The sequence below is a fragment of the Pongo pygmaeus genome, chromosome 4 (genome assembly GCF_028885625.2).
Source record: "Pongo pygmaeus isolate AG05252 chromosome 4, NHGRI_mPonPyg2-v2.0_pri, whole genome shotgun sequence".
Taxonomy (NCBI): domain Eukaryota; kingdom Metazoa; phylum Chordata; class Mammalia; order Primates; family Hominidae; genus Pongo; species Pongo pygmaeus.
Genome location: NC_072377.2, coordinates 123,092,084 through 123,105,066, shown reverse-complemented (window position 1 = coordinate 123,105,066; position 12,983 = coordinate 123,092,084). Strand labels below are relative to the sequence as shown.

The 12,983-nt window shown below is 39.8% G+C and overlaps 1 non-coding gene across 1 annotated transcript; it reads right to left on the bottom strand.

The window, feature by feature from the left end:
- Positions 1-8,418: 8,418 nt before the first annotated feature.
- LOC129037682 (U7 small nuclear RNA) lies at positions 8,419-8,482 on the bottom strand. Its single transcript, XR_008502912.1, has one exon. It is a non-coding gene; the product is annotated as a U7 small nuclear RNA (small nuclear RNA).
- Between the last annotated feature and the right edge of the window lie 4,501 nt (positions 8,483-12,983).

Genomic DNA, 12,983 nt, shown 5'->3' with positions numbered 1-12,983 from the left:
TGTATTTTAGAATGATTTATATTCCTTTGGGTATATACCCAGTAATGGGATTGCTAGGTCAAATGGCATTTCTGCTTCTAGATCTTTGAGGAATCACCACACTATCTTGCACAATGAATGAACTAATTTACATTCCCACCAACACTGTAAAAGCATTCCTTTCTCCAGAACCTCACCAGCATCTGTTGTTTCTTGACTTTTTAATAATTGCCATTCTGACTGGTGTGAGATGGTATCTCATTGTGGTTTTGATTTACATTTCTCTAATGATCAGTGATGTTGAGCTTTTTTTCATATGTTTGTTGGCTGCATGAATGTCTTCTTTTGAGAGTGTCTTTTCATGTTCTTTGCCCATGTTTTAATGGGGTTGTTTTTTTCTTATAAATTTGTTTAAGTTTCTTGTAGACTCTGGATATTAGACCTTTGTCAGATGGATAGATTGCAAAAATTTTCTCCCGTTCTGTAGGTTGTCTGTCCACTCTAATAATAGTTTCTTTTGCTGTGCGGAAGCTCTTTAGTTTAATTAGATCCCATTTGTCAAATTTTGCTTTTATTGCAATTGCTTTTGGCATCTTCCTTATGAAATATTTGTCTGTGCCTATGTCTTGAATGGTATTTCCTAGACTTTCTTCTCTTGTTTTTGTAGTTTTGGGTTTTACATTTTAAGTCTTTAATCCATATTGAGTTAATTACTATATATGGAGTAAGGAAGGGGTCCAGTTTCAATCTTTTGCATATGGCTAGCCAGTTCTCCCAGCAACATTTATTAAATAGGGAATCCTTCCCTCATTGCTTGTTTTTGTCAGGTTTGTCAAAGACCAGATGGTTGTAGGTGTGTGGTCTTACTTCAGAGTTCTCTATTCTGTTGGATTGGTCTATGTGTCTGTTTTTTTTTTTTTTTACCAGTACCATCCTGTTTTGGTTTCTGTAACCTTGTAGTATAGTTTGAAGATGGGTGGTATGATGCCTTTAGCTTTGATCATCTTGCTTAGGATTGTCTTGGCTATTCGAGCTGTTTTTTGGTTCCATATGAATTTTAAAAGAGTTTTTTCCAATTCTGTGAAGAATGTCAATGGTAGTTTGATGGGAATAGCATTGAATCTATAAATAACTTTGGGTAGTATGGCCATTTTCATGATATTGAGCATGGAATGTTTTTCCATTTGTTTGTGTCCTTGCTGATTTCCTTGAGCAGTGGTTTGTAGTTCTCCTTGAAGATGTCCTGTATTTCCCTTGTTAGCTGTATTGCTAGGTATTTTATTCTCTTGGTAGCAATGGTGCTTAGGAGTTCATTCATGATTTGGCTCTCGGATTGCTTGCCTGTTGTTGGTGTATAGGAATGTTAGTGATTTTTGCACATTGATTTTATATCCTGAGACTTTGCTGAAGTTGCTTATAAGCTTTAAGAAGCTTTTGGGCTGAGAGGATGGGGTTTTCTATATATAGGATTGTATCATCTGCAAACAGTGATAATTTGACTTCCCCTCTTCCTATGTGAATACCCTTTATTTCTTTCTCTTGCCTGATTTTCCTGGCCAGAACTTCCAATACTATGTGGAATAGGAGTGGTGAGAGAGGGCATTCTTGTCTTGTGCCAGTTTTCAAGGGGAATGCTTCCAACTTTTGGCCATTCAGTACGATATTGGCTGTGGGTTTGTCATATATGGCTCTTATTATTTTGAGGTATGTTCCTTCAACACCTAGTTTATTGAGAGTTTTTAACACAAAGGGATGTTGAATTTTATCGAAGGCCTTTTCTGCATATATGGAGATAATTATGTGGTTTTTGTCTTTAGTTCTGTTTATGTGGCGAATCATGTTTATTGATTTGTGTATGTGGAACCAACATCCCAGGGATGAAGCCAACTTGATCGTGAGTTTTTGATGTGCTACTGGATTTGGTTTGCCAGTATTTTATTGAGGACTTTTGCATTGATGTTCATCAGGGATATTGGAGGGAAGTTTTCTTTAGTTGTTGTATCTCTGCCAGGTTTTGGTATCAGAATGATGCTGGCCTCATAAAATGAGTTAGGGAGGAATTCTTCCTTTTCAATTGTTTGGAATAGTTTCAGAAGAAATGGTACCAGCTCCTCTTTGTACCTCTGGTAGAATTCAGCTCTAAATCCATCTGGTCCTGGGCTTTTTTTGGTTGATAGGCTATTTGTTACTGCCTCAATTTCAGAGCTTGTTATTGGTCTATTCTGGGATTCAATTTCTTCCTGGTTCAGTCTTGGTTCAGTCAGGTTGTATGTGTCCACGAATTTACCCATTTTTCCTAGGTTTTCTAGTTTGTGTGCATAGAGGTGTTTATAGTATTCTCTGATGGTTGTTTGTATTTCTGTGTGGTCAGTGGTGATATCCCCCTTATCATTTCTGATTGTGTCTATTTGGTTCTTGTCTCTTTTCTTCTTTATTAGTCTAGCTAGCAGTCTATTTATTTTATTAATTTTTTCAAAAAAAACCTCCTGAATTTGTTGATTTTTTAAAGGGATTTTGGTGTTTATCTCCTTCAGCTCTGCTCTGATCTTGATTATTTCTTGTCTACTGCTGTCTACTGCTTTAGTTGCATCCCAGAGATTCTGGTATGTTGTCTTTTTGTTCTCGTTAGTTTCAAAGAGCTTCTTAATTTCTGCCTTAATTTCATAATTTACCAAGGAGTCATTCAGGAGCAGACTGTTCAATTTATTTATTTGTTTATTTATTTATGAGATGGAGTCCCACTCTGTTGCCCAGGCTGGAGTGCAGTGGCACGATCTCGGCTCATTGCAACTTCTGCCTCCCTAGTTCAAGCGATTCTCCTGCCTAAGCCTCCCGGGTAGCTGGGATTACCGGTGCCCACCACCATGCCCAGCTAATTTTTGTATTTTTAGTAGAGACAGGGTTTCACCATGTTGGCCAGGGTGGTTTCAAACTCCTGACCTCAGGTGATCTGCCTGTCTCAGCCTCCAAAGGTGCTGGGATTACAGACATGTGCCACTGCACTCGGCCAGGTTGTTCAATTTCTATGTAGTTGTTTGGTTTTGAGTGAGTTTCTTAACCTTGAGTTCTAATTTGATTGCACTGTGGTCTGAGAGACTATTTGTTACGATTTCAGTTCTTTTGCGTTTGCTGAGGAGTGTTTCACTTCTGATTATGTGATCAGTTTTAGAGTAAGTACCATGTGGTGATTAGAAGAATGTAAATTCTGTTTTTTCTCTGCTTGGTCTATTTGGCTATTGACATTCGTGATTTCATTGTGAAGTTCTCATGTTGTTTTTCCATCAGGTCATTCATAGTCCTCTTTTAACTGGCTCTTCTGGTTATCAGCTTCTGTATTGTTTTATCATGATTCTGAGCTTCTTTGCATTGGGTTAGAACATGCTCCTTTTGCTCAATGAAGTACGTTATTACCCACCTTCTGAAGCCTACTTCTGTCAATTTAGCCATCTCATCCTCACCCCAGTTCTTTGCCCTTGCTAGAGAGGTGTTTGATCATTTGGAGGAGAGGAGACACTCTTGCTTTTTGAGTTTTCAGCATTTTTGCATTGATTCTTTCTCATCTTTGTGGGCTTATCTACCTTCGATCCTTGAGGTTGCTGACATTTGAAAGGGGTTTTTATGGGGTCTTTTTTGTCCATGTTGTTGTTGTTTTTGCTTTCTGTTTGTTTGTTTTTTTTTTTTTTTAACAGTCAGACCTTTCTTCTGTAGGGCTGCTGCAGTTTGTTGAGTGTCGACTCCAGACCCTAATCACCTGGTTTCCACTGCACCTGGAGGTATCACCAGTGGAGGCTGCAAAACAGCAAAAATGGCAGCCTGCTCCTTCTTCTGGGAGGTCCTTTCCAGATGGGCACCAACTGATGCCGGCCCAAACGCTTCTGTAGGAAGTGCCTGGAGACCTCTGTTGGGAGGTCTCACCCTGTCAGGAGGAAAAGGATCAGGGATCTGCTTAAAGAAGCAGTCTGGCTTCCCCTTGTTGGAGTGGGTGCACTGCGCTGGTGGAAACCCCCTTTTGTACAGAAGCCCCCAGACTCTTCGGAGCCAGCAGGTGGGAAAGGCTAAGTTAGCTGAGCCTTAGAGACCATGACCGCTCCCTTCCCCAGGAGCTGCGTCCCAGGGAGATCAGAGTTCTGTCCGTAAAACCCTGGCTGCGTTTGCTAAAATTCCCATGGGGAGGCCCCACCTGGTGAGAAGGGATGGATTAGAGTCCCACTTAAAGCAGTCTGGCCATGATCTGCCACAGCAAATGCGCTGTGCTGTGGGGAATTCCTCCCAGTCTGGACCACCCAGACTCCCTAGAGCCAGCAGGCCAGAACAGGCTGACTCCAGCTGCAGAGATGTTGGCCATCCTTCCCCGACTGGGAACTCGGTCATCTCAGGCATTCTCCAGCCTGCTGCTGCCGGCTGACTGGAATTCCAAACCAGTGTGAGGTGTCATGGAAGTGGGGCCCACTGAACAACACTACTTGGCTCCCTGGCTTCAGCCCCCTTCCGAGAGGAATGGGTGAATCTCCTACCTCACTGGAATTCCTGGGGCCAGAGTACGCAAAAACTCCTGGTCTCCCTGCATGCCTGAGTGGCAGCTGAGAGTCCACACAGCTCTGTGCTTGGGACCCAAGATCCTGGTGGCATGGGCTCATGAGGGGATCTCCCGATCCACTGGTTGCAAGGATCTGTGTGAAAAGCATGGTTTCCTGGGCTGGGATGCACAATCACTCACCACCACCCTGGTGGGCTGTCTGACATTGCTGTTCTAAAGAGAGATGCTGACTTCATCATGCATGTGGGTATCTCAGAATATAAATGATTTAATATAACCTGACTGCAAAGAGTAGGCAGTAAAAATATTTCTGGAATTTTGGATTCAATGTAGCCATTCAGTCAAAGCTGCAGTTCAGTGCCTCCCTCATCTTTTGATTATTTTGTGATCTGATTTGAGAAATCAGAATGTTTTCTCTTGGCATAGTATATGAAGAGTTCAATTAAAACCCGCAAATGTTTTTGTCACTTTGTGTGTGTATGTGTGTGTCTGTGGGCATAAATATATATATGTATATATATATATATATACACACACTTATATATATTTATAATTATATACACAGTTATAATATATATAGCTATAGCTATTTATAACCATACATTATCTATAACTATACATTTAAATTTATAACTATAGCTCTCTCTCTATATATAACTGTATAGTGTTTTATAAATTTGAAACATTTCATGTGCTTTAAAAAAGATTTAAAAGCTAAACTTATAATTTGGAAAGGCCATTATTAAGTGCCAGATGCCTGGTGATTGAACCCAGGATTTTAATTTTTCCCAATTCAGATGAGGTTCTCTGTTCAAGCTCTTGCAGTTTGCCTCTCTCTCACTCTCAATATTACATGTATATGTAAATATACACACATATATAGACACAGAGATATATATATGCACTCACACATACACAGATACATATTCACACATAAACCTTTAAAAATAGTAGAATATTTTAATTATTGAAAACAATAGCCTCAGTATGTTTAAATATGGTACTTCAGAGCAATCTTCTAATGAAAGAATTTGGAACATTTTCTACCAATTTTTATCTGTCACCGTTTTTTCTAATTTTAGTATATTTTATACCCAGATATAAATTACCAAATGTGATTTAAAACCCACCCTATTTCTCTTCCTGGGGTGATTTCATGACCCTGGGACTTCAAGCTCTTGGATCAAAGCTTTCGTACATCTCAGCAGCTGTCTTTACTCCAGAGAGAGCAGTTTGAGTCCTTCTAAGCTCATCAAAGAGAAGGTGTGAATTTGCTTTTTCTCACATCCGTTCTCATAACATCTGCTTCCCATTTCCCATATTCAGGAGCCTAATGGGAGAAAAGTGCCGTGGCCGAGGGAGATTCTGTTGAGAAAATAAATGCCCTCTGACTATGTCTTCTTCAATCCTCAAAAATATTGCCATTATGTTTGAGAGCAGTTGATAAATCAGTGTGTGCTGGGAAGAGTGCTGGAGAAGGAGTCAGGTGACCTTCACAACTGTCCAACTCTGCAAAGAGCAAGCTGTGTCACTTTGGGCAAATCATGGGTTCTCTGTTTCATCTATAAAGTGAGGCAATGAAATATGATGATCTTAAATTATTTCTTTACAGTTCTATGATATTAATCAATTCCTGACTTCCTTCTTCCATTGGTCATAAATATGTGTATGTATATATAATATATTCATAGATAACATGTGTGTGTGTGTAGTGATTTTTTTCCCAACTCATGGCTGACTTCAGTCTTAATAATTACTTTGATTACACACTTTTCTACATAAAAATTGAAATTACAAAATTCTTGTACATAACCAAACAAAACCCTTTGAGCAAATTTAAACTGAAGATTCAGCTGAATAATTTTATTTTATATTTTTGCTCCAGAATTTTCTACTGCGGCATCTTTATCAGATGTTTGTTGAAAGGTTGTCATTATACACTAATGAATGATAGTGTTGAGAACTTGGTCACAGACCTTCACTACAGTGTTACAAACTATCTTAGAAATGAAAAATGTGAAGTCTTATGACTAATAATTGAATGATTGTTTTAACACATGTAAAAGTGATCGTGATGGTTAATATTCAGTGTCAACTTGACTGGATTGAAGGATGCCAAGTATTTTTCCTGGGTGTGTCTGTGAGGGTGTTAATCTCCAAAGGAGATTAACATTTGAGGCAGTGGACTGGAAGAGGCAGACCCACCCTCAATCTGGGTGGGCACCATCTAATCAGCTGCCAGTGTAGCTAGAGTAAAGCAGGCAGGAGAAGAAGGAAGAGCAGACTTGCTGAGTCTCCCGGCCTTCATCTTTCTCCCATGCTGAATGCTTCCTGCCCTCGTACATCAGACTCCGAGTTCTTCAGTTTTTAGACTCTTGGACTTACACCAGTGGTTTGCCAGGGTCTCTCGGACCTTTGGCCACAGACTGAAGGCCACACTGTCGTCTTTTCTACTTTTGAGGTTTTGGTACTCGGACTGATCCACCCCTGGCTTCCTTGCTCCTCAACTTGCAGACGAACTATCGTGGGACTTGACTTTGTGATCATGTGAGTCAGTTCTCCTGAATAAACTCCCTTTCATATATACATATATCCTATTAGTTCTGTCCCTCCAGAGAACCTTAATACAGTGATTTTCCAAAAATTCACATTAGTTGGACAGAATTAAATCCCAAGAGTTTGCAGCTAGATTGGAGTTGAAGACATGACAGTGGGTAAAGTGTCCAGGGAGTGTGGACCAAAGCCAACAGGGAAACTTCAGGCACCTTCACATTTAACAGATTGGCAGAGGAAGAAAAGCCACTGAAGGAGACTGAGAAGAAATGAGAGGTATCAATAGAAGATGAAGCAGAGGCTCCTCCTGTCGGAGAAGCAAGGTGGGAGAAACTTTCAAGAGAGGGATTGGTCAATATTGCAAAATACTATAAGGAGGTAAAATGAAATAAGGGTTAAAAGAACTTTTTGCTAAGAAAAAAAATCCACTTACATTATAGTAATAGGGATTCATTTTAAGGATAGTTTATAGAATTGTATATAAATCTGAGACAAAAACCAAGCACAACTGGACCACAAAAAGACTGGCCACTGGGTCTGGAAGGCCAGTAGGAACCAAAGCTATTCACTCTACCCCTTTTCCAGAGGCCATCTCTGAGTTGCTGCCCAGTTACCTGTTCTCAGCTAATACCTTGCTCTGTGGTTTCTTGTATATGGCCATAGTGCTGACCCAGTTCCAATTTTTCATAGACTCCTAGGACCATTTCCTCATCACCAAATGCCAACTTTCCTTAGTTCTTAGTTCAAATTCATGAGAGAAAGAAAACCTAGCCAAGATCCTTTTCTTGAACCTGTACACAAATCACAATTTTCTGGCCTTTCCTATGGATTGGTTGCCTTTAGATTAGCTGTCTTCTCATGGCTAATCAGCTGTGCCTGATTTGGGGGGTTTCTTGGGGGAGTCTCATGGTAGAAAGTACATCCAAGTCTATGTAATGGAACCTGTAGGCCAAGGCACAGCAGATTCATTCAGAAGGGCTGGGAATGGGCCATTTTAAGAAAGAAGAAGAAGTGTGTACAGAGGAAAATAGGCCAGCATGTCCAGTACAGGGTCCATTCAGTTTGGCACCTGAGTGCACACATAATTTTGGGAAGAATGCTGTCGTAGAATGGTGTGGGGTGGCTATGATATTATGATGGGATGAAGAGTAAATGGGAAGAGTGCAAGTGAATGCAGTACATAAAGACTATATTGTTCAAGCAAGGCAGTAGGCCTTGGCCCACTTGTGTTTTATAAGGGAAAGACATAAAGATGGAAGCTATGGAGATATATAGGATCAGTAATGGACATTTTTAAAAGATTGAAAATATGGGATTACTTTTAACAATTTTTTTTTTATTAATCCATGTGGGGCATTTTATGGTGAAAACCAGAAAGCCTGCTAGACAAATTCTAAAAAAGCTGTAACAGTACTTTAAACAAATTTTTATACTAAATGGAATGAAGGAAAGGTTTAAAGATACATGCAGAATGAAGGAAAGGTTGAGGATATATATATATATAAAATTGTGTGTGTGTATATATACACACACACATATATATACATGCACACACACACATATGTATATACATATATACACACAATATATATGGAGAGAGAGAAAGAAAGAGAGACAGAATGATGGAACAGCATCTCTGAGGATGGAGAACAAGTGGAAGGATACATCTGAGAGATGACAGGGGAGACACAATATTTTGTGATGTAGGAGAAAAGATATATCAGTGAGAATAGGCTATATTATGCAACAATAACAAACACTTCAAAATCTTAGTTTTTTTTAAACGAGTTTAATTCTTATTCATGCTATGTGTCTACTTCTGCTTTGTTCATTATAGTCACCTAGATGGAGCTGAGATATTGTTGGTTTCCATGACAGAGGGGAAGAAAGTTCTGGAGGAGCCCTCACTGGCAATGAAATGCTCTGGTCCCAAAGCAACACATGTCATTTCCCCCCACTATTGGTGAGAATTCGTTAACCACTGTCCAAGTACTAGAGGATCAGCTAGTGTGATCTTAACAAATGCTATAAAGGTGGATCGTTGGGGTATTTAGCGAACAACTTAATGATTACAATCGATAAAGACAGTGGTGACAGTGAATGCAGGTAACTGTGAGTGGCTGCTGAGAAATTGAGGGAGTCCTGTAAAGCAGAAATGAGATGTACATAGACAGGGAGGGATGAGTTGGTGAAGGCTTGAAACAGTTGTTGGGAGAGTGACTAACTAGAGATGCAGAGAAGGATTATAGGTTATTCCTTAGGACTGAACTGAGAATGCAGACTGAATTTGTGGTGATACTAATCTATTGATTCTATTATTTTCTCTGGTGATATTCAGGAGCCTAGATACGGATGGGAAATGTGGATGATTGATTGATCTAGGATGGGGTTTTGCTGAGCCAGTGCAGCAGAAGGATAAGGGTGTGAGGGAGTTAAAAATGTTATAGTAAGTGTATGGTTGAATGATGAACCATGTGATCTAAGTTCACAGGAAAGTTGATGAAAAGAGAAAATGGTGGTTGGATTATAGAAAATATAGGAGAAGCAGGATTGGTTAAATTTTAAATTATCCTTGCCTAAATGTCTGAGAGTTGTTATAGATAGTTAGGATGCTTTGGGGAGCACTTATCAGAGAGCCTTACGTAACTGTAAATAATGAGGGCTTTTATTTACTCACTCAGTAAGACATGGAGATACACCATCTGCAGATAGGTTCAGTGACTCAGTGTTACCATCAAGGACCCAGGTCCTTTCATTTGCTCAACATCATAGCATTGGTGTTCCTTCACAGGCTTGTCACCTCATGATTGCAAAATGGCTGCCACACCTCTACATAGCATATCCATACCATACACAGATAGGAAGGGAGGGTATGAGGTGCGAGCTCTTTGTCCTTGCATTCCTGACTGTATCCCAAAAGAAAATGCTTTCTTTACATCTGTTTAGCCAGAAGTAGGGCATATATCCACTTGTAGGCTAATCACCAGCCAAGAGCAATGGAATGCCCTTGACTGATTATTATACATTTCCTTACTCATCCCATGGGACTGGGCACAGGGCTGCCTGAACTACACTGGGGTTTTGTTAGCAAGGAGGATGGGAGAAATGACTATTAGAGAATTAATAGTGACTGCTACAAATGGAACCTCTCTTCTCAATGAATGATATGACCTCATGCTCAGGATGCAAAATAATTATCTTTTGTTTATTCAGATAAAAAAAAGTACAGATCTAGGCTTTGAGCCAGGAAAGAAATTTTCACTGATTTTCACTGAGGGGAAGACATAGGGATATCATGTAAAATTTGAATTCCTTTTATGGAAAGTTGATCTAGCCCCCCAGGGCATGTAATATTTCTTGAGTAAAGCCTGCTGATTGAGTAAAACTTCTACTGGATGATCAATCTAGATGACTTTTTGCATTTCAGATTGCTTTTAGTTGAAATGGCTACCATACATCTAGTGAAGCCTGTGCCATTGTGGAGTATGAGCATATTGTATCAGTCTGTTCTCACATTGCTATAAAGAACTACCTGAGACTGGATAATTTGTAAATAAAAGAGACTTACTTTGCTCATGGTTCAGCAGGCTGTAAAGGAAGTATAAATGGCGGGGGAGGCCTCAGGAAACTTACAATCATGGCAGAAGGGGAAGGGAAAGCAGACATGTTTTACATGGCTAGAGCAGGAGGAAGAAAGAGAAGAGGGAGGTGCCACATACTTTTAAACAACCAGATCTCGTGAGAACTCAGTCACTATCATGAGAACAGCAAGGGAGAAGTCCGCCCTCTTGATGCAATCAAGCCCTCCCAACAACCCCCTCCTCCAACACTGGGGACTACAATTTGACATGAAATTTGGGTAGAGAGATAAATCCAAACTATACCACATACTAAATGTTCATGAGTATAGATTATTCTTTTAGAAATATGGTGTGTAAGCTTGTTCCCTTGATTATTTTTTCACAGAAATGCTATATATGATGACATATTCCCCAAATTCAGGTCTTCTATAAGTTACTTGAATTTATGTTTCTTGTTCTGTCAGATATTGCTTTATAATTTCTGTGATACATATTAATATTGAAAGAAAATTAGTATTATCTGTTTTAATTCTTTCCAATTTGAATAGGAATCATACAGAATTTACCAAAATTGTTCCATTCAACAGGAATTTATTTTGCCATTTCCATAGGAAATACAGTTGTGTTTCCTGGGATGTAAACATGAAAGACCTACAGTGCCTGCTATCAGGGAGCTTACATTATCACTGCTAACTAGATAAGTAGGCAATTAAGTAGGTAACTATTTAAGCACATCTTCCTCTACTACTTGAAACATGTTAGCTATTCAAGACCCAGCATGCTCTTTGGGTGTGCTACCATCTTTTAATACTCTGTCTCAGTGCTTGGACTAGTTTTAGTTTGTTTATCTTTAAAAACTGATGTTTTTTAAAACTCCAGGAACTTGGATCATCTCAATCACCATAAAATTGTTAGTTTTCTCATGGTTTGTTCTCTCTTCACAGCTTCTGGCTGTGAAACTGAATATTGACTTAGAAAATCACACCCTGTAACCTGAGTCTGTAGATTGCTTTTATATGCCCCTGATCTTAAGTACATGAATCCTCAGTCTCCCAAGTCTGAAGAAAACCTGCAGGACTCTGGATCTTTACTCTGCATTATTCAGATGCTTGGAGAGTATTGGTCTCTTGCAAAGAGCTTGAAACCAAAGAACACACCAACAGTGCACTTTATGAAAAGGGAGTTAATTTTAAAAACAGATGCTGTATTTGAAAAATGAATTCTAGCCAGTTATATTTAAAGCTTCCAAAAGTTAGATGCATGGATATAGGATCTTCTTCTGGGCACCCACAGCACCAGTACATTGCTTTTTCATTGCATTTTAGTTTGCTCACTTTCTTCTTCTTCTTCTTCTTCTTCTTCTTCTTCTTCTTCTTCTTCTTCTTCCTTCTTCCTTCTTCCTTCTTCCTTCTTCCTTCTTCCTTCTTCCTTCTTCCTTCTTCCTTCTTCCTCCTTCTTCCTCCTTCTTCCTCCTTCTTCCTCCTTCTTCCTCCTTCTTCCTCCTTCTTCCTCCTTCTTCCTCCTTCTTCCTCCTTCTTCCTCCTTCTTCCTCCTTCTTCTTCTTCCTTCTTCTTCCTTCTTCTTCCTTCTTCTTTTCTTTTCTTCTTCTTCTCCTTCTCCTTCTCCTCCTTCTCCTTCTCCTTCTCCTTCTCCTTCTCCTTCTCCTTCTCCTTCTCCTTCTTCTCTTTCTTCTTCTTCTTCTTCTTCTTCTTCTTCTTCTTCTTCTTCTTCCTTCTTCTTCTTCTTCCTTCTTCTTCTTCTTTCTTCTTCTTCTTCTTCCTTCTTCTTCTTCTTCTTCTTCTTCTTCTTCTTCTTCTTCTTCTCTTCCTGTCTGAGACAGGGCCTCATTCTACTGGCCAGGCTGGAGTCCAGTAGCACAATCATGGCCCACTGTAGCCTTGACCTCTCAGGCTCAAGCAATCCTTCTATTTCAGCCTCCTGAGAAGCTGGGACCACAGGCACATGACACCATGCCTGGCTAATTTTCTTTTATTTTTTTGTGGAGAGGGGGTCTCTCTACATTGCCCAGGCTGGTCTCAAACTCTTGGGCTCAAGTGATCCACCTTCCTCGGCCTCCCAAAGTGCTGGGATTACAGGTATGAGCCATTGCACCTGGCCTAGTTACTTACTTCTATTTGTTTCTCATAGTCGGCAATTTCTTAAGAGCAGGTGCTATTTTTTTTTAATGTGAACTGGACTCTTTAAGCATTGTGTCTTTTTTCCATGCTTTGTCCTAAGAGCTCCACACACCATGTTTCAGTATTATGATTTGTCTACAATTAGCCTTGTGCTCTTTCTGCAATTGTTGCAATGTGAACTTTTGCCCAAATTCA